An 18973-nucleotide genomic window follows, 5' to 3' on the forward strand; every position below is an offset into this window, starting at 1 on the left:
AACTGTGAGACATCCACCAGGAAATTCAAGGCCAGAGAACAAAAAAGGTGCTAAAGTGCTTCCTTGCTATAGAAATTAGCCCCAAAATGATTGGTAGTGAAAATAGGAGGGCTGTAGGGAGGTGAGGACAGTTACTCTGTTCTCACATTTTTTATAAGCCTATGTCCTGTAAAGCATCAGTCAGTGCCCTGCTTCATCTCCCAGGCTAATATGGCAGGGTAGCTACTAGAGCACTGCTGTCTGAGGAGAAGTCCACTGACGGTACCACAAATACTAATACTTGGTAAATAGCCAATGGTATGCATCATTGATGGCAGGCAAACTAAACTTATTCATGAGAAGTAGTAGTACTTCTCAGGCATGATGCTGGTATATAGTCAGCCAATTGCCAACTGCTTAATAACAATAATAAAAAAAAAAATAATTAAATATACCAACAGACACACACAGAAATGCAGGCAATATTCTTCACCGATCCTTTTTTTTTCATCCAGCACTCAAGGCTAGAAGCCAGGGAAGTCCAGATTTTTGTCCAACACTGTAATACAAATTCAGCTTGGAAGAAATGGTTAAGAAGAAACTATTAATATTTCAACATCAATCAAAAATGCAAAAATAGCTTTGGTGTTGCACTGCATAATTTAATTATTTCAGAGGTTAATGAACAGAAAGACATTCTTCTGCTACAAAATTCTTGTTGACTCAGTTGATATGTAGGTTGCTACCAACTATACTGTCTGGGACTCATCCATGAGAGAGTAGGTCAGGATTCCGAATGTGGCATTCGGCTTATTTCTGTTTCACTAGCTAAAGGCTTGCATTACTCTCACAGAACTGCAAATGGTCTGTGCACGTAATTTATGCTTGTATGCACACAACACTCACACTTCATGGTCTGTAGGTGTTAAAAGTATGTTTTCCTCCTGGTCTTCATTCTCTTAGTTCTGTATTAGTACAGCACTAGCATTCTTCCCATATGTAGCTGCAGCTAAAATCTATATTTATCTGTAATATGGTTATGCTATATCTAGCCTGCTTTTTAAACTGTTGAGATTTTTATTAAGGAATTCTGAAGGTATGAAATGCCACTAAACACACAAAAAATTATTACAGTGTTGCTCTCTTCTAGTGAACAGGATCTGCTGGCCAGCCATCATCTGGCTGCTTCTTCATAAATTCAAATCTTAGATAGAAAGGTTAGCAAATTAGATTAGAGTTCATTAATTGTACTTTATTTCTTCTCAATCTAAGGAACAGTGTGCTAGTAACACACAGCACAGCTACTTACATGAACTCTTGTTCTTGGGTTTTGCAGCTAAAATCCTAAATTCAAATTTTTCCATCAAGAGATTTTGGTTGCTTGTCATACTTGTCACTGGGAATGGCAGCAAATGTTGATAGAGTGTATTTGAGTGTATTTTAAAAGCTGTGAATTCAAATTTCACTAGTACAGGGTACAGCTTTGAAACTAAAACCAGTTCATGCACTAGCTAAATCATGTGTTACTGTAGTGACACTTTAGGTACAAGTAGTCATCCCCAGCTTCATGCGCTCATACCAAACCTGCCTCAAATGAAGCCCCACCATACTCAGGGCTACATTAGACAAATAAATATGTGAAGCCCTGTTGTAACCCATAGAAATGCACACTTGCTGTGATAGCTAGGGTTTTATAAACACTTAAAGGAAATGCAAAGTAATGTCAAGATCTCCAAGTGAATTTCATGCTTAAACAGGTTCCTTGAATTCTTTGGAATAGCAATGCTACTCAACGACAGCAAATCCATGTAACCGTTTCAGACCCCTTTTAGCTATATGTCTTTGATACTATGGATTAGGGCATTTTACACATCTCAGGTATTTTTAAAAAGATGCAGCAGATGTAGTGTTAAAACCCTTGTTCTCAAGCAAATTAATACCTGTACTGTTTGCGAAAGATAATTTGCATGGATACAGGTCCTCTTGTTTTCTAAATTAGCAGGTATCAAACAAGCTGCATCAATCCTTACTGTCCTGCCACACAGTAATTGAAATTTTGTTTAAATGTTGGAGTGAGCAGTCTGTGCTCTGGGTAAAGGTAAGTCTCTGCATAAAGATAGCTTACACTGCAAGACTGAATTTTTCTTGAATTCACCTATGGGTATAGTTTGTATGCTAATAAGAATCAGATAAAACTGATCAGCCTGGGCTGACGTTTCTGTTAGGGATTGCATGCATTTGGGTTAGGTAAACTAGTTCATTTACAGCAGATTCATTTTTCACCTCATGGTACTGCATGGTGCCATTTTTTTTTCCTGAAAAGAGGGAGTGCTTTTTTGGTCTGACTGTTTCTAACGAACGATAAGGCTCTGATGAGTCAGGCAAGGCATTAATTTGCATGTCATAAACCAACATCAGTCATCTTCAATTTGTATTAGCATGCAAACCATGCTCATAGGTGAATTAAATAATAATAATAGTAATAATAATAATAATGCATAATTTATAACAAATTAATCTCTAAATATTATGTCATATCTACATTTAAATTTTTGCACTGGACACTTTGAAACTAACAGAGAAGAAAATAATATGAATGGGTTGTTCAAAACACAGCCATTCACTCTTTGCTTATTTGCAATAGGGAATACATATGTGCAGAATATAAAGGAATATCAGTTGGCGCTCTGTTTTGCTAAAACTCCTTGTCGCTCTTTGTGCCAGGGTAGTGTTTCAAAAGGACTACACCAGTCTGTCTTTCTCACGGTGTACTGTGTGCCTACAGAACACTGCCTATTCCCAAGGTGGTAAATGGTTAAAGAGGAAATTTCCAGTGTGGGAGAAGAACACAAAGCATGGAATATGAAAGGCTATTTAAATGCAGAGCAGAGTGTTATAACTTTTTCTCTTATATCCTCTAGATATTTCTGCGCTTTTGTCTTAAACGGCATGAACTTGAGCTCGCTTTTACTGGGTCAAGCAATTTTAAAAGTGACCCCTCTAACCCTGTTGATTTGTTGGCATATTGATGCATGTTTTCTTGTGTTAACGGCCAAAGATGTCTTCACTGTAGAGAAGGATTTCTAATTTATGACTAATTGCATTTCAAAATCTGATTTTGTTCTATATCATCCGTTCAAGCAAAACTGTTCAAAATTTCCCGTGAACTACAAATTTGTTGGAAGCTCCATTTTGAAACAGCAGCAAATGCTACTTCACTGACCACATGTGCCTCAGGCCCTACAGCAGTACAACTGAATTTCTCTAGATATAGATAAACTCCATTATACAGCTGAATGCATTGCAAGAGTCTGTGGGTTAAATCCAGGTTTGCTGTGGCCCTGGCTCCATGGAAGAGTGTGATTGTGGCTGATCTGGCTGCCCTGCCTCCTGCCCTACTTCTGCTTGGAGCAGAGTGCACCCAGGGCCCCTGGGCTCCTTGCTGAACTTTGTACACACCCTGACCTCCAATGATGGAAGGTCACTCAGCCACAGATACACCAAACAGAGGATGTTGAGCTTGATTCTGCAAATGTTAGGGAAAAATGTCAGCCACTTCTATTTTTGCTTTTGATAAACAAGTGAAGCATCCTGTGCTTTACTCATTCCTATGAGAATAATTTAGCTAGTTGCCTCCTGTGAACCAATTTAGTCCGATCAGCTTAACAATGGGCTGTGCCGGTCCCCTTGTGAAAATAATCTTTAGTATCTCATGTTCTTTTACTTCAGCAAGCCAGGAAATCAGCCTGAACCATGGATGAGTTTGCAGAAATAGCAGTTAGAAAAAGCGAACAGCTTGGAAAGTAACCATATTTGATACTGGAGCTATTGAAAGACAGTAAACATGAAACCTACGGATATCAGTTTCACAGGGTCACTTTTCAGAGGGAAGCTGTGTGATAAACAGTGTTTTTTAGAAGGAGAGCTTTTTCTTGATCTGAATTATTCATTTTTGCTCTTGACCATTATTCCTATGTTGGGTGGTGATAAATCATATCATATCAAGTAATAATATGGTATCATAGCAACATAAAGGAAGCCAGTCTCACAGATTCTGGAGTTGCTGATATCACAGCATTTAGTTAATGCAAAACAATTGTTGAGATGACATCTTTGAATAGGCTTATCTTCCAGCTAAAAAAGTGGTGTTAGTATGTGATATGACATAGTGCTCCTATGTTGCTTCTGGCTTCTTTTAAAAGGTCTCTAAAAGTCAATTCTTTTTTGTAATAACTGTACAGTTAAACAACTTTGTCATAGCCTTGGCTTTTGAACTAGCTGTGCTGGGAAACATTTTTCTTTCATTTTAATGTCAACCACCAACCCAAAACTGTCATTGCAATAACACTGAAAAAGTTGTGCACCAGCTAACATCCCCTCTGTGCTATCTTTATTTTTATGGAGTATATAGGAGAACAGCTGTTTAACAAAACAGATCTGTAAGTTGTGTGATACTAACTAGGGTTATAATAACAGGAACTCAAACAGTATTTTTCATATATGCAAGTGTTTCAAAGCTCAACTTCCCTATCCAAAATATTATAGAGCTAGATTTGGGTCAGAAAAGACAAAAAGAGCAAAATCCTATAAACTTCACTTCTTTTGAGAAGCTGCAAAAATTATCAGAAGATCAAGCTGTGTAATTAAGTTTTCCTGCAGAATACCTGCAAGCCTCTTCACAGTCTCAATTTCTGGCAAACTGACAGGTCTGCAAGTAAAATTCTGCATTGTTTCCAGAAAGTAGCCTTTCATCCCTAACAGTCATTTCAAAACTACATTGAGGTAGAGAGGATACAAAATTCATGGACTGGAAATAAGACCTGCTTTTTGCAAAGCATCCCTGAGAACTCCAGAACATTTGCAAGCATTTTTGCCACTGTCATTTTAGGTTTTCTTCAGAAATTTGTTGTGTTTTTACCTTTTATCAAAAGCTGCTTTGTCTCTAATAATGAACATCGCAGTGCCATCTAGCGTGGAAAGAGAATATGGAGAAGAAAATGGAATGGTTTGAGCTTCAGTTTGTGTGTAAGCAAAATCAATGCCATACACGCCCCTAACTGAAAAGGATTATGCCTGTCTTTAACAACTATGTCTTTAATTTCAGTAGCTCATCATTAGACTTTATGCAGTACCAAATACAGAAATATCACCAGTTCTGTATTTTCATGTGATTTTATTAGTTGTGGCATTATACTTCGTGAAACAGAATTCTTTATTTAGCCTTTGATTATCAGAAACTATCTACCTTGAGCTCCCACTGCATAAAATGGGCTTTAAAATGTATAGAGAAATATGAGAGAGATGGTGCTTTAAGAACTGATTATTTTGCAGTGAAAATTTCTCGTAAAAAAGACAGCATGTATCCACAGCTAGCTGTTTGGAGCCAGCTGAGCTGCTGATACTGTCTAGATGAGATGGTGTACTGCAGCACTGCAAAGAAAAGAAACCTGAAAGGCAAATTAAAATGCTGAGAAAATCAGTTTTCTCCTTTTCTCCAAGTATCATGGTGATGGAGATGAGGAACCACAAGTATGAAGGTCTCTCAATCCGCAGTGGCAGGAAACAAGGTCTTACACAAGAGGTACTCTGAAGTGCTTCTTGGTCTGATGTGTATTATACTATACTTGAGCTCTGTTTTATGCTTGAGATTCATATCCATGAAGATTTTTTTCTCATGGGTAGACTTGCATTCTCCCCTATGTTTGGACTGATCAGCAGTCCTGGTTTAATAGGCAGTGTTGACTCAAACTGGATGGACTGTAGTCTTCCAAAGATGTACCAGAAGGTCTCATGAGCTTAACTGATGCTTTTCCAGCTACATGTCTTGGCTTTAGCATGCAGCTGTGAAACCCTGTACACACTGCATGCTGCTTGGAAACATCACTTGGCACTACATCAGGTGCTTAACGAAGACCTGTGGCCTGGTGTGCAAGAGGTACTGATGCTGCCTGCTGCAGTGAGACTTCCCCTGGGCCAGCAGCTGGTAAGGCGGAATCTGGAGCCTCTCCACTTGGCATTTTCTCCTCCATACTCCAGCCAACTAAAGCAAAACCAAAAGAGGGGCGGTCAGAAATGACACAGCCAAGTGTTTCCTTTGGTCTGAGAAGCACACCAGATCTGGTGTGCTTTCAGGGCACCTGAGTGCCATGGTACAGCTTGCCAGGGTTGGGCACATCCCTCCAGCTTTCAGAAGGCTAGGTTGCAATAGGAGGTATGGTATTTTCCCTGGGTATATTGCAAACCAGGCTCCTTTGGAATATTCTCTGTACTTTTCAGACAACCAATTTCTTAGCAATATGATATACCTCTGTATATACACACTAATCCATGTCAGAATATAAATTCCTGCTCCTCTGACTTCAGGGGAGACAGTATTGCACTCGCACTTTTTCATTTCCAAGAACAATGAATAAATACATGGAAGCCTAATAACAATTTTACACATTCTCATCTTCAATTCTTTTCTAAATATCTTTTGATTCTCTGCAAACTTCCATTCTGTGTTTACTCTTCTCCCTCTAAAGATATTGCTTATAAACGAGATGTTGATGGACTATTTATTCAGAACCAGCTTCTGTGTTTAAACAAAATTATTACTTTGAACGTTTTGATTGTAAAAATTCTGACAGGCATGAAAAAAAGAAGGCATGCACTGCAGGGCAAGGTTTCAGCAAATTCGAACAGTAGGCAAGCACCTGCAAGTTAACGGAAATAATTTATATCAGCCATGTTACTTGTGTAATAGCTTAGCAGAAAGCCAGGTATTCTTATGCTTTATGCTCCCTGCTGTCAGCTTAAGTGCAATAGCAAAATCATTTGGGGATTTTTTTTTTTTTTCAATCCAGATGATGTAAGGGGTTTTGGAGAGAGTGTATTAAAAAAGTACATTTTTTTCTCTTTGTCTAAAGAGATGGGTATGTGACTTCTATGTCAGACACTGTCAAGATTAAACATGTTTAGAATTTAAATTACTTCTATATTTAATATTGATAAATCTAATTCACAGCATTCCTGCTCCTTCTTTAACCTAGAGACAACATTAATATTCATGAGATTGCTCTTGGTGTTGTGCAAGCAATTCTGTAAGTCAGGTTCACTCAACCTGTATTTGCATGGAATATTTACCTTTTCTATAATATCTTCAGTTTTGTCAACACCGAGAGCAGATCATGACTTTGTTTTTAAGGTTGGTACAAAAATCATCAAACTGTTTTGACATTCAGCATAGAGCTGTCCTTGCCTTCCTCCCCCCACCAATAAAATAACAAAAGATTTCCAAAAAAACCCCAACAATAAATACAGTTGTTCTGTTTTGGCAAGCAAATTCTTGGCATCTTGTAACTTTTGAAACTGTAGCACTACCTGCTTTATTTCTATGGTGATAATGCTAAATAGAGAGAATACCAGCTACATTCCTTTGTGACTCAATGTGAGTGCTCCTAGCCAAAATTAAGGGGTGTTATTAGTACTATTTTTTAGCTCAAACTGAAATATGTTAAAAGATGATTTTGCTAAAAAAGGTCTAGATCATTTCTATTGTTCAGGTACTAAGTAAATGGCTTGCTATGTTCCATCTCTGCTAGCTGCCACTGGAGGTAGCTTAGCAAAGGGTGATTCAGCCTTTGGTCAGAAGCTCATGGTTCTGAGCCTGCTTCAGATGTCATAAATGCTGTTTGTTGGGGTGTTTTATTTCTCTCACTTCCCTGCAGGCAGCCCAGACTGGGATGGATTTATGTATTTTTATTTTGAGACTGTTTTTGCTGGAAGGCCTACAAAAAAAAGCAGACGCCGCATTTTGAGAGAGCTGAAGTTGCACACCATGTACATCTTAATTTAGCTACTGAGTTGATTTATGCTCAGAAACATCTGAAGTGGTCTTCCTTCAATACCCTTCAGATCCTGAGATATTTGCTTTCCTTTCCTTGCCCAGCTCCAAATAAGAACAGTTTCGATAAGTATCAGCCCTAGATTTTTGCTATTAAATTTTGATTATCTTGTATCAACAGTTCTACTGAGACTGTCTAGAGAATATTTTGAGGCCCTTTACTGTAGCTGGTGATATCAATTCTGTACAATATAATTATCTCTGTAAATGTCAGTGTATCCACTGCAAAAAAAAAAAAAAAAAAAAAAATCTGATTTATTTACTGCAAGGATTATTTTAACAGAACACACTCATTAGAATATTCCTATGACATCTCCTAGGAGGTGTCTACAGCCTCCAGCTGAGTAGAGCATACAGAGATGCCTATAAATTAAATGACAGATATACCGATCAAACAAAGCAGCATCATTCAGAGTCCTCACTGGGCTTCAGAAAGCAATATGGTTGCATTACTATAGGGCTGTGTTAACAGCAATTGGTCACAGGGTAGAACTGGGTTTACAAACATGGGCATAGTGTTGTGGGGTGCTGAGGCTGTCATACTGGCAGGCATTAACTCTGCACCACCATCACTGTTTCAGCATCAGTGTCTTGCCACAGTGAAGGTGGTGAGACACTGGAAGGGGTTCCCCAGAGAAGCTGTGTATGCCCCATCCCTGGCAGTGTTCAAGGCCAGGTTGATTGGGACTTTGAGTAACCTGGTCTAGTGGAAGGTGTCTCTGCCCAATGCAGGGGGGTTGGAACTAAGTGATCTTTAAGGCCTCTTCCAACCCAAACCACTTTGTGTTTCAATGATCTCTATGCTTCTTTTCCTACGAGACTTGGCAGTGCAGGTTTGCTCTTGGGCTGGCTCATGAAATGGTCTGGAAAGGTCAGGGGCCAGTCCAGTGCTCTTGGACTTTGTTGCTCATTTTGCCACTTGGATGGGTGGAACAGAGATATCTGCTCTGCCTTACAGCAGCTTTGGATTGCTGGCAGTGTAAACTGAGTCCAGTGAAAGCTGCACTTGAAAGTGAGGAAATTCAGATATGGCTCCACCTTAGAACAGCTTTCTTAATCCAATGTATTCAGCCGTCCAAATGTAATTTAGCCACAAGATGAGTCATAGCCCTTAGATTGCATTTTCCAGTTAAATTTTTGTCTTGCTTTTTGCAAAGACATATATACCCATTAAGACCTGATTTTGTTCCTTGCTACCCACCAGTGGTTCCAAAGGAGGTAGTGCATTAGTACACAATCCTCTCCTTTTCTAGCATGCTTCATAAGAAAGTCAACAGAGACAATCTAAATATTCCTCAAATATTGCTAAGGCAAGTTAAATTAAGCAGGGACATGTACATCTCCGAAACACTGCTTCAGATTCCCTTCAGACAAAAGTAAGCATCTGTTTTAATTTTTATTAAAAACTTTAGAAGGTGAAAGTAAGTACCTTTATAGTGAAGAAGAAATTGAAACAAATTCTGATTCTTCAGAACAAGATTATTACCTCAGACATGTCTACCTGTGATGTTCTTAGGAGTGTAGAAGAGTGCGAGAAACATGATACTTTTATTTCTTATTCCTGGTAACATGACAAGTATCACGATGATGCTTCATATGCAAATATACCTTCTATTATTTCTTTTTTACACAGTGGTAGCACACAGGCAACACAGCCTGATATGTGTATTAGGCACATGTAGAGAAAAGTCTGTTTTCTTAAGAGAAAGGCAATAACTTTCCTCTGTCTTGCAGGAAAGTAATACTGAACATCTGCAAAGAGCTCTTTGAACCACAGCAAGAGAAGTGAAGAGGCCATCATTAAAAAGATAACATTTGTTTGACCCCGAGACATAGGTAGAAGTATGGAACAAACTGTAGATTATCAACTAATAAGTAAGCTCAGATTCATGAGCTCACAACTTATTTTTGGGTGAGTGCTGTCAGATGTTATAAGATCCTCCACTATGGCTTTATTACTGTCCTGTGCATCTTTCTGAACAAAACTATCAGCTTGTCATTTGTTCCATCTGTGCTCAAGTATAATACTGTTAATGTCTTGTATGGGCAAGTTAGGAGTTTTTTAATAAACTATTGGAAATTAAATTAAATGCTAATCTCATAAATTTGGGTGTTTCTCTTGAAGTTTCTCTTTAAAACTATTTTTTTTTTATATGCCTGCTTAACTTATCAGGGCACTGAGTGATATTTATAGTAACTAATGCAAATAGTGCTTTTATATGACATAATTAGACTCTGGTGCCAACTTTTCTTATGCTGACAACATTGGACTAGCTCTTTTAAACAAACTGTTTCATAATAAAGATATCGCATACAAATAAATTAAGGGACTTGGCTCCTGAATGCATCAGAGCAACATCTGTTACGTGATGTGCCATTGTTTCTAATGTGCTATATCCTGAAACAGACAAAAAAAGATTGAAAGTAATCAGGAAGCCACTTTGAGGAAAGGCAAGAATTAAGATGGGTGTTGATAAGCTCAGAAGGAAGTATGTGGCTCTGGAGGTGGATGGCCCAGAAGAACTGAGTTCTGCGTGATTCCAGGACACAGCACAATGTGGAGTGGCTGCATTCATCATCCTGGACATCTACAGTCTGCTTCAGCCTCAGTCTCGTCAATAAAGGAGTAAAATAAAGCCTGTCGGTGCATAAGTGTTCATCAGAAAGGTATGTTTCTATGCAGGTTTTTACTTTATTACATAATGCAGATGTACCATGTGCCTAAGCGGTCTTAGAGGCTGTTGCAACCTTGAGACTAGAAGACTTACAGTTTATCAGCAAAACCAATTACAGATAATAGCCAGTTCCTCCATTGAGTAACTGCCAGCATACATGTCTTCTCTGAAATAACCAGTTTGTAAATTGCCTTTTTTAATCTTCCTTTTCCTAAATCTTTAATTTCTAGAAGTGGCATATGTTTATTGCTTTTCTGCTACAGATTCTGGGTAATTCTAACACACGGAATCATACAAAAATTAGATATTTTTTTTTTCTTAATTCCAAGATAATTATTGTAAAGTAAGTGTAAAGTTTTCTTCATGCAAATTACTCTGGTTTTGTCTCCTAGAAAATGGGTAGAAGCACACTTTTCTGAGTATGTTTGTACCTTGTTATTGTCAGCATCCAAGAAACCCTAGTTTGTCCCTAATGTTTAACAAAGCATTTTTCCTCAAATTTGTAATTTTTTATTTCACACTAGCAGCTGAACTGAACCAGATTATGTCGAAACAGATGAAAGTTTTTATCAGTTAACTAGATGATGGCAGTGCACACTGTTTACAGACAGCATCAAAATGGAAGGAACTATCTGGAGCCCAGGAGACAGAATTAATGTTCAGAGTAACCTTGACAAATGGAATAATAATTAATAATAATAATAATAATAAAATATAATTACATATTTAAGCTGCAATAACCATCTGCACTGAGAAATAGCTGGCTGGGAAACAGTTGCACACAGAAGGCTCTAGGTGTCATAGTGGAACACAAGCTGGTAAGGGGATGAATCAACTGAGTGATGGCTTTCTTCTGCAACACGTACAGCATGCAAACAAACTTGTAGTCTGCAAAATATTTTTTTCATTTTGTTGAGAACATATAAACAGACCTTTTTGCAATTCTAGGCTTTAATTTTTAGCTTTAAGTAACTTAATCCAAATTCTTCATATCACACCTGCCAGAAACCTGGCCTTACTGCCCCCTCTACAAGTGGCTTCAGTAACTGATGTACTGTAATTCCTGAATGGCCACTGAGCTTCATGCATCCTCTTAACCTTCAGTTATGGCCCTCCCCTTATCCCAAAACATGATGATGACCTTGAGAAATTCATATGAGCTTTCTTTCTCTTACACTTGATATATCAAAAACCTGATTTGGCTAACCTTGCTAAGGAATAACAAAATGTCAAGGGTTGAAGTCATGGCTGTTTTCCAGTGGTGTAACTTGGGCCAGGATTTCACCCAGGCATATAAAGTGATTAATCACATGTCAAACAGCAGCAGGAGGTTGCTGTGAAATCCAGACCATTTGACCTGTGATCTGTCTGATTGCATGGCCATGCTCCCACATTTTGACACCCTGTATTGGAAGAACTTCCAAACTGAAGCAGTAACGCAGAACAGGAAGATTTTACAACAGCCACATAAATAGAGCATCAACAAATATAGCTGTCTGTCCTAGTAAAGATGGAGTTAGAGCCCCCTTTCTCAGTGCATAAGGTAAGCTTTGGAGCACCCTGGATTAGACAACTATGTCCTAGAGGCTGAAAAGAAATGGATCACACACGCCAATACAGAGTTTGTGAAGAGCACAGTGGAACACCTGGATTTCAGAGAGGAATCTGAAAACAGTGGAAGGTGCCCAGTGTCCAGCTATTAGATCACACCAGGTACAGAGTGAGCATGAGGAAAGTTGCAGAGATATATCTGAAAGAGCAGGAAGGAACATCCAGGCACGACAAGTCAACGGGGCTTGGGCACACAGTAATCAGCAGAAACTGAGTCTGAAATACAATCAGAAGCACAGTGGCACAACAACTTGAAAGCAAGATTGGGAAGTTGAAATGAGGACAGATGCCTGTAGCAGGGCCTGCTTGAGGTCTTGGTACTTTATTCTGAGCTGAAGTCAAGACAAACAAGAACACTTTTGTGGCTTTCAGGACTGTGATATACATCCTTACTTTGTTGCTTCATTATGCAGCTGTGTAAAGATAATTGAGAGAACTATGCTAGATTTTTCATCAACAAGCAATAAAATGTGATAAATATGTTATATGGAATGGCAAATGTTAGAATTAATAAGCTGAAATGTTGACGAATTACTGTTTATACACTTGACATGTAATAATTGCTTCATTTATCATCTGAATCTGGAAAACTTAAATAGCAGACATTTATAATTAATTTTCTCCCTTTGCAAACTGCAATTCATTCCACACTCAAATCAGTCAGTGCTAATTTCTTTTCTATCAGCCACAGGCCATAAGTTAATGCATAAAAAATCAGAAGATTTAAAATAAGTCTAATTAAATTATATCCTCTACTGTTGGAGAAAAACACATGATTCTTCAGGAGATAATCAGACACCACAGTAAACACCATTTAGTTCTTCTCACAAATCTGTGTCTACCCACTGGCAATCTTAGACTGTCAAGATGAAAAATTCACTTTACTGAACAGATGAAGGATATTGACTTCAGCCTCATTAGCAACTTAAAGTGAGAACGACAATGGGAGTTCATTAAATAATAACATTTTTCCATATACTGAGATTCCTTAATCATGCAGAAGAATATGCTTTATACAGAGTCCAACAAAGCCTGTGTTTTAGAGTCATGCTTCCCTGTTAGTCATTTGGATAATGCCTTTTCCTTAATGTTTTTCCTGTTTTAGCATTAAAGGCTTGCTACTGCCTGACTGAAACCAGAAAGGCAGATGGTGCCCACCTCAGCTCAGAATGCTGCGAATGCCTTGCTCCAGGCTGGATGCATCTGAGTCACTGGGAATATCTGGGGACCTCCAGGAGGACCAAGTCAGTCAGAGCTGCTATGTACAAAATATTCTTCAACAGCAGTTGCTACCCTATAGAGTGGAGCGGTAGAGTCTCATTAAAGACGTGGGATTTTACTCATCCAGCTTTGCTAGTCAAAGAATGCCCAAATAGGGATTAGAGATCCACTTAATGTCATCACAGGCTGTAATTAACAGGCTGTTACTAGACCAGCTACTTTTCCACAACAAAATGAACTCAGGTCTCCCACAAATAGCTACCCATTTAACTATGCATAGTAACTTAGGCTCTGTGGGTGGTGCTTATGAACATCACCCATGTAGCAACTCCAAGGGCTATTTTATTATAGAGTTGTTACAGCTGAACAATATTTGTTCGGTTTGGTGTTTGGTTTTTTTTGTTGTTGTTGTTTGTTGGGGCTTTTTTGTGTTTTGTTTTTTGTTTTCTGTTTTATTTTTGTTTTTCTGCTGTCAAAATTCTCATGTTGTAAGCATCATTAAGTTCTGGCAAAAGATTGAGTACCTCATGTTAAAAAATTCACCTCTGTATAATCTATTTGTTTTTAATGATGCTTTTCTATCTGTGTACTACAAGAATCTTGAAATACTAAAGGTAAGGATATTCCACAAGGTGAAAATAATGAATGCTTCTTTGTGTATAACTGCTACCAATTAGTTCTCAGTTCTATGTTAAGCATGGGTTTTCAAGTATTTTTAATTTCAAGATCTTCAGGGCAAAAGAGCATGTGACTTCTCTCACTGCTCCCTACCCCAGTTAGTAACTTAATTCCACATACAGAGAGCTAAGCAGTACTGACAGACCACAGCTTCTGCATTCATGCAGTTCTCTTTTACTAAGATACCGTTGAGGTCAGGGGCTTTAGAAGAGGATAGAAACTCGTCTCTTTCAAGATGTATTCCAGCACCTGTCTCACAGAGACTTAGGAAGGTCATTTGCTTATGCAGATTTTTCCATAGTCCTCCCTTCAGTATTTAAACTTTCAAGAGAGTGCTCCAATACTTGCTGTCTCTAAGAAAAGGCAGACCTCTCTCTAGCAAGCTGCACTGGCTATGTAATCCATACAGTTCTGACTCCTGCTCTCACAACTGTTTAGGCACTTTGCACTGCAACGTCATGGGAAACAATCTGCAGAAACCTGTCACGGGGCTTCGGTGCTTTCTCTTCCCAGCAGAATGACTTTTCCAATGGGCAGCTGGATCAGACTTCATTGGTGCTGTCTTGCCCTGCCTGGTGGGGCAGTGGAGAGAGGAGGGAAATTCTCCCTCTTGACAGCACTGAGGATGCTCGCCTGGGACATAAGTAAAGAGCATTTGAGCTCATTGTAGATCAGTCCAAATCAAGTTAAGACACTGTTTAAAGAAGAGTGGCAGTAACTTCTCTTACAAGACTGCAGGAAAAAGAGTAAGCCAACTGTACTGAAAGGGATATGCTCAGCATCTAAATCCCAGAGATCATTTTAGGCATGAAATCTAATTTCACGTAAGCGCCTGCCTGTATCCCTGACTTAGCTCTAGGGTTAAATGAGAAAGTGTATGCTAGCATTTCTTTGAAGCTGCCAGAGATGCCCTCTTCTCCTGCCTTCCTCCGTTGGCAGACTACTGTCTGCAGCTGCAACTTTGGTCCCTGGAACTGAGCACCTAAGAGGTGCTCAGCACTGACACATCCTTGTCCCTTTGCTGATCATGTCAGGAATCACCTAAGGCTGTGTTAAGGAGTCAACATAACCTAGACTCACTAAATTTGGAAATACTATGTCATAGAAGGGAAAGTCAGTCCAAATTCCTTTCTTAAAACACCACTGGCTTCATATAAACAGACATCTAGATCATGCAGTTGACTGGACATTCTTATTGCAGCTGGAATACAGGGATTTTTGCCCAGTGGCTTTTCATAAAGCTTCATTAAAAAAAATCAACAACAAAAATTTGTAACAGCTGAAGCAATGAACAGGCAATTTCTCCAGTGCTATACAGAAAATGAAACTATCAACTCTCTAAATACACTTTGTAATTCAGATACATTAGCAAAAATTTTTTTTAACAAATTGTAACTGCATTATAGCTATGCTGCAATTAAACTAATTGTAGTGAAGTTAATGTGCCTGTACTATAACGTGCATTTGTTTTCTTCCCTTAAACCCAAGTAATTAGGTGAACTAATTACAGAGAATTGTTTGAACTACAAGATAACCATTCTTTCCTGGCACAGGTCTAGCCGTGTTCATCATCTTAAGCAATTACAACATGTTGAGTTCATCACATAGGGTCTTTGGCCTCCAATAAACAGCATAAAAAATACTGCAGACAGTAATTTGAGAAATAGGGCAACATTTTAAAACATTGGAATTCATACTGAAGGGGAGGATGTTATCCCAACCTCACCTTCCCCTCCCCTCCCCTCTCAATATTCTAGGTGTTCTAATTTTTTTTTTTCCCTGTGAATCAGTTTTCTGTTCTAACTCAGTTTTCCTTCTGCAGGATTAATTCCTACTTCTTATTCCTTCTCCTCCTCAGATTACCTCTTCTTTCCTCTACTTTTAAATTCATGGTAACACTGGTTTTAGTTGGTTTGTTGGTTGGTTTTTGGGTTTTGTTTTGGTTTTTCTGTGGGGTTTTGGAGGTTTTTTTTTACTTAATAAAATGAGGCAATTAATATCAGTCTAAAGAAAGAACTAATTTGTCAGTTCCTAGCAGTTTCCTGGTAATAATCCTGTAACAGATATACTTTTTCAGCATGCTGGCCATATAAGCCACTTCTCAATATGAGAACTATTTCATAGTGCACTGTTATCAGTGTCCAAAACTACTTTAAAAGTCTCTTCTCATTATTACTGAGTACTTAGTTGAAGCCAAGTATCAGGCTCAAAAAACCATGCAGAAAATAAAAACACACCATTAAATTTTGTCTTTCTCAGGTTAAATGGCAAAAATGTAAATGTTTTTAACCACAAAAAAAAAAAAAAGGTCTATTGCTGAAGATGTAGACTATAAACTGATAAAGATATATTTGAAGTAAATGCTCACCTTTCTTTAATCTGAATTCAGTAGTCAAATTTGTACAAATAGGCAACTTTGAAAGACATTTGAATGTTTCATTATTTATGCAGTTTTGTAAATAACCACCTATGCTCCTATGGACTATTAAACATCATGACATTTGGTAATAATTCTCTCTTTTCATTTATGTTATTCAGCTATCATTTCTAGATACATATCTTCATTAGCAAGCACTCTGAAATGCAAAGCTAAAAGTAGCCATTCTGGATTAGAAAAATAGTTGGTTTTTTTTTTTCATTTGTAAGTACCTTTAAAAATCCAGGCCTATTACACATAAATGGAAACCAGGGGAAATGCAGTCATACTTAGATGCCTAACATAATTTCAGCTTTTGATGACTTAATCACTTTTCTTCATGGTCTGTGTCCAACAACATTCATGTCTGTTGGAGTGTCCCGGGTTCAGCTGTAACAGTTTTTTTTTTCTTCCTAGTAGCTGGTGGAGTGCTGTGTTTCAGCTTTAGTCTGAGAACAGTGCTGATAATGCACCGATTTTTCAGTCTCATGCTCTGCCAGTGCAGGAAGCCGGGAGGAAGCAGAGATAGGACACCTGACCTAAACTAGCCAAAGGGGTATTCCATACCACAGCACGTCATGCCCAGTATATAAACTGGTGGAAGTTACCCAGAAGGCCCAGATCGCTGCTCAGGTTGGGCTGGGTATCGGTCAGTGGGTGGTGAGCAATTGTTTGTGCATCACTTGTGTTTATTGTTTTTTTCCTTTCCCCTTTTAGTTTTATATTCTCTCCCCTCGTTATTTGCTTTAGTAGTAGTAGTAGTAATAGTAGTAATATATTTTACTTTAGTTAGTAAACTGTTCGTGACCCATGGGGTTTACATTGTTTTGATTTATTTCCCCTGCTTGGGGAGGGGGGAAAAGAGGTGTGAGCAAACAGCTGCATGATTCTGAGTTACTGGCTGGGCTTAAACTACTACATGCAGTAAAGTGCTTCAATTATTTCACACTTGAAGATAATATTTGGAGTTATAATAAGTTGAAGACGTAATAAATACAAAGTGAGGAAAGTGTGTCCATGCTGTTAAAACAGAGAGCTTTATGTAGCTAAGGCAATTTGATAAATATCTTTTGACAGACATTGACTCATGAACAATGAAACTACTACAGTCTTTAAATTTTTATATGTGATATTTTTTTATTAATTATTTTCCTGGTGTTATTGAGACATCTTTGACTTACCAAAACTGATTTTGTCTGACTGCATTAATTAGTACATAGATTTTAATACATAATAAGGCCCATACTCCATGCAAAACCATTATAATATAATTTGTCTCAAGGCAGTCCTGTTGCGAAGCCAAGGAGTGACTGTTGTGCTACAAAACAGAATAATTCTTAATGTCTTTTAGCAGAAAATCTACTCAGCTGTCTAGACAGTGCCAAATAATGATTCTACAATCAGAGAAAAATGATGATGTTGAAGTATGCCACTGGTTGCTCAGGAACTCTTCCCGTCCATGTACTGAACATGGGAAGGGAAAAGATGAGACATTGGTATGGGGAACTTGAAGAGACTTTAATTTGTTTAATGCCTGGCCAACAGTAATCTCATGAGCTTATATTTAAAGGTGAATGAAGAAGAGCTCTGATTATTGCTGGAAGACAGCTGTAGCAGCTGCAAGATATATCATGGGCATTTATATTAATATGTGAGGTTATCAGCTGAAGAGACTGAGGAGAGGATAAGCATGCCAGTCAACTGAAGTTACTAAGTAGGGTGGTGATCCTCAACACATGTATAAAGGAGACACCTGGAACAGTAACAAAATGAAAACAATATTAATGAATCAGATCACAGAACCACAAGAGTTTGGTAGAGTCACGCCTCTGCTCAAGGTAGGGGCAGTTAGGGCAGGCTGCTCTAATTGCTTAAGATGAGACATCAAGGTCTTACTATGTGTAGACCAGCAATCTAAACAGCATGTTGCAGCTCACAGGATTGCTCTTTATCAGTGCTCTTTATCAGCTTAGTTCAGCTAGAGACAAAAGTTTGTTTCATCTTTTACATGAAAGATTTGTAGAGATTCATGTCTGGGGTTTGGGACTATTTCAAAAATGGCTTTAATCAATGTATTGTAGTGATTGAAGAAGTTCTAATTGAAAAGTCACTAAGGTGTGCGGATTTATTTTTTTTTCTTACTATTATGTTATTTTTTTATTTGATGGTATAAATGTATACTTGATGTCTAAAAAAACACGAGTTAAGCTGATATGGAGAACAGAGAGGTTAGTGTAATACTTATAAGAATGTCTTGAGAGACAGTCTTGTCCATTTTATGATAAGGTGAATTACGTCACATGGTGAGGTCACAAGGTGAACACCTCCCATTGGTGAATGCCAACAGATTTGAGAGAAAACCATGAGAGAAAATCAACCTTATTTGCGTGATACCTGTTTTTATTTTAAAATCAATCAAAACTTAAAATCATAATTGAAGTTAGATGCTTGACTTGATCCCTAACAGTTTCAGTGTAAAGTGCCAAATGAGACCCAAAACGTTTTTTT

This window comes from Lathamus discolor, chromosome 4, assembly GCF_037157495.1.
Source record: "Lathamus discolor isolate bLatDis1 chromosome 4, bLatDis1.hap1, whole genome shotgun sequence".
NCBI lineage: Eukaryota > Metazoa > Chordata > Aves > Psittaciformes > Psittacidae > Lathamus > Lathamus discolor.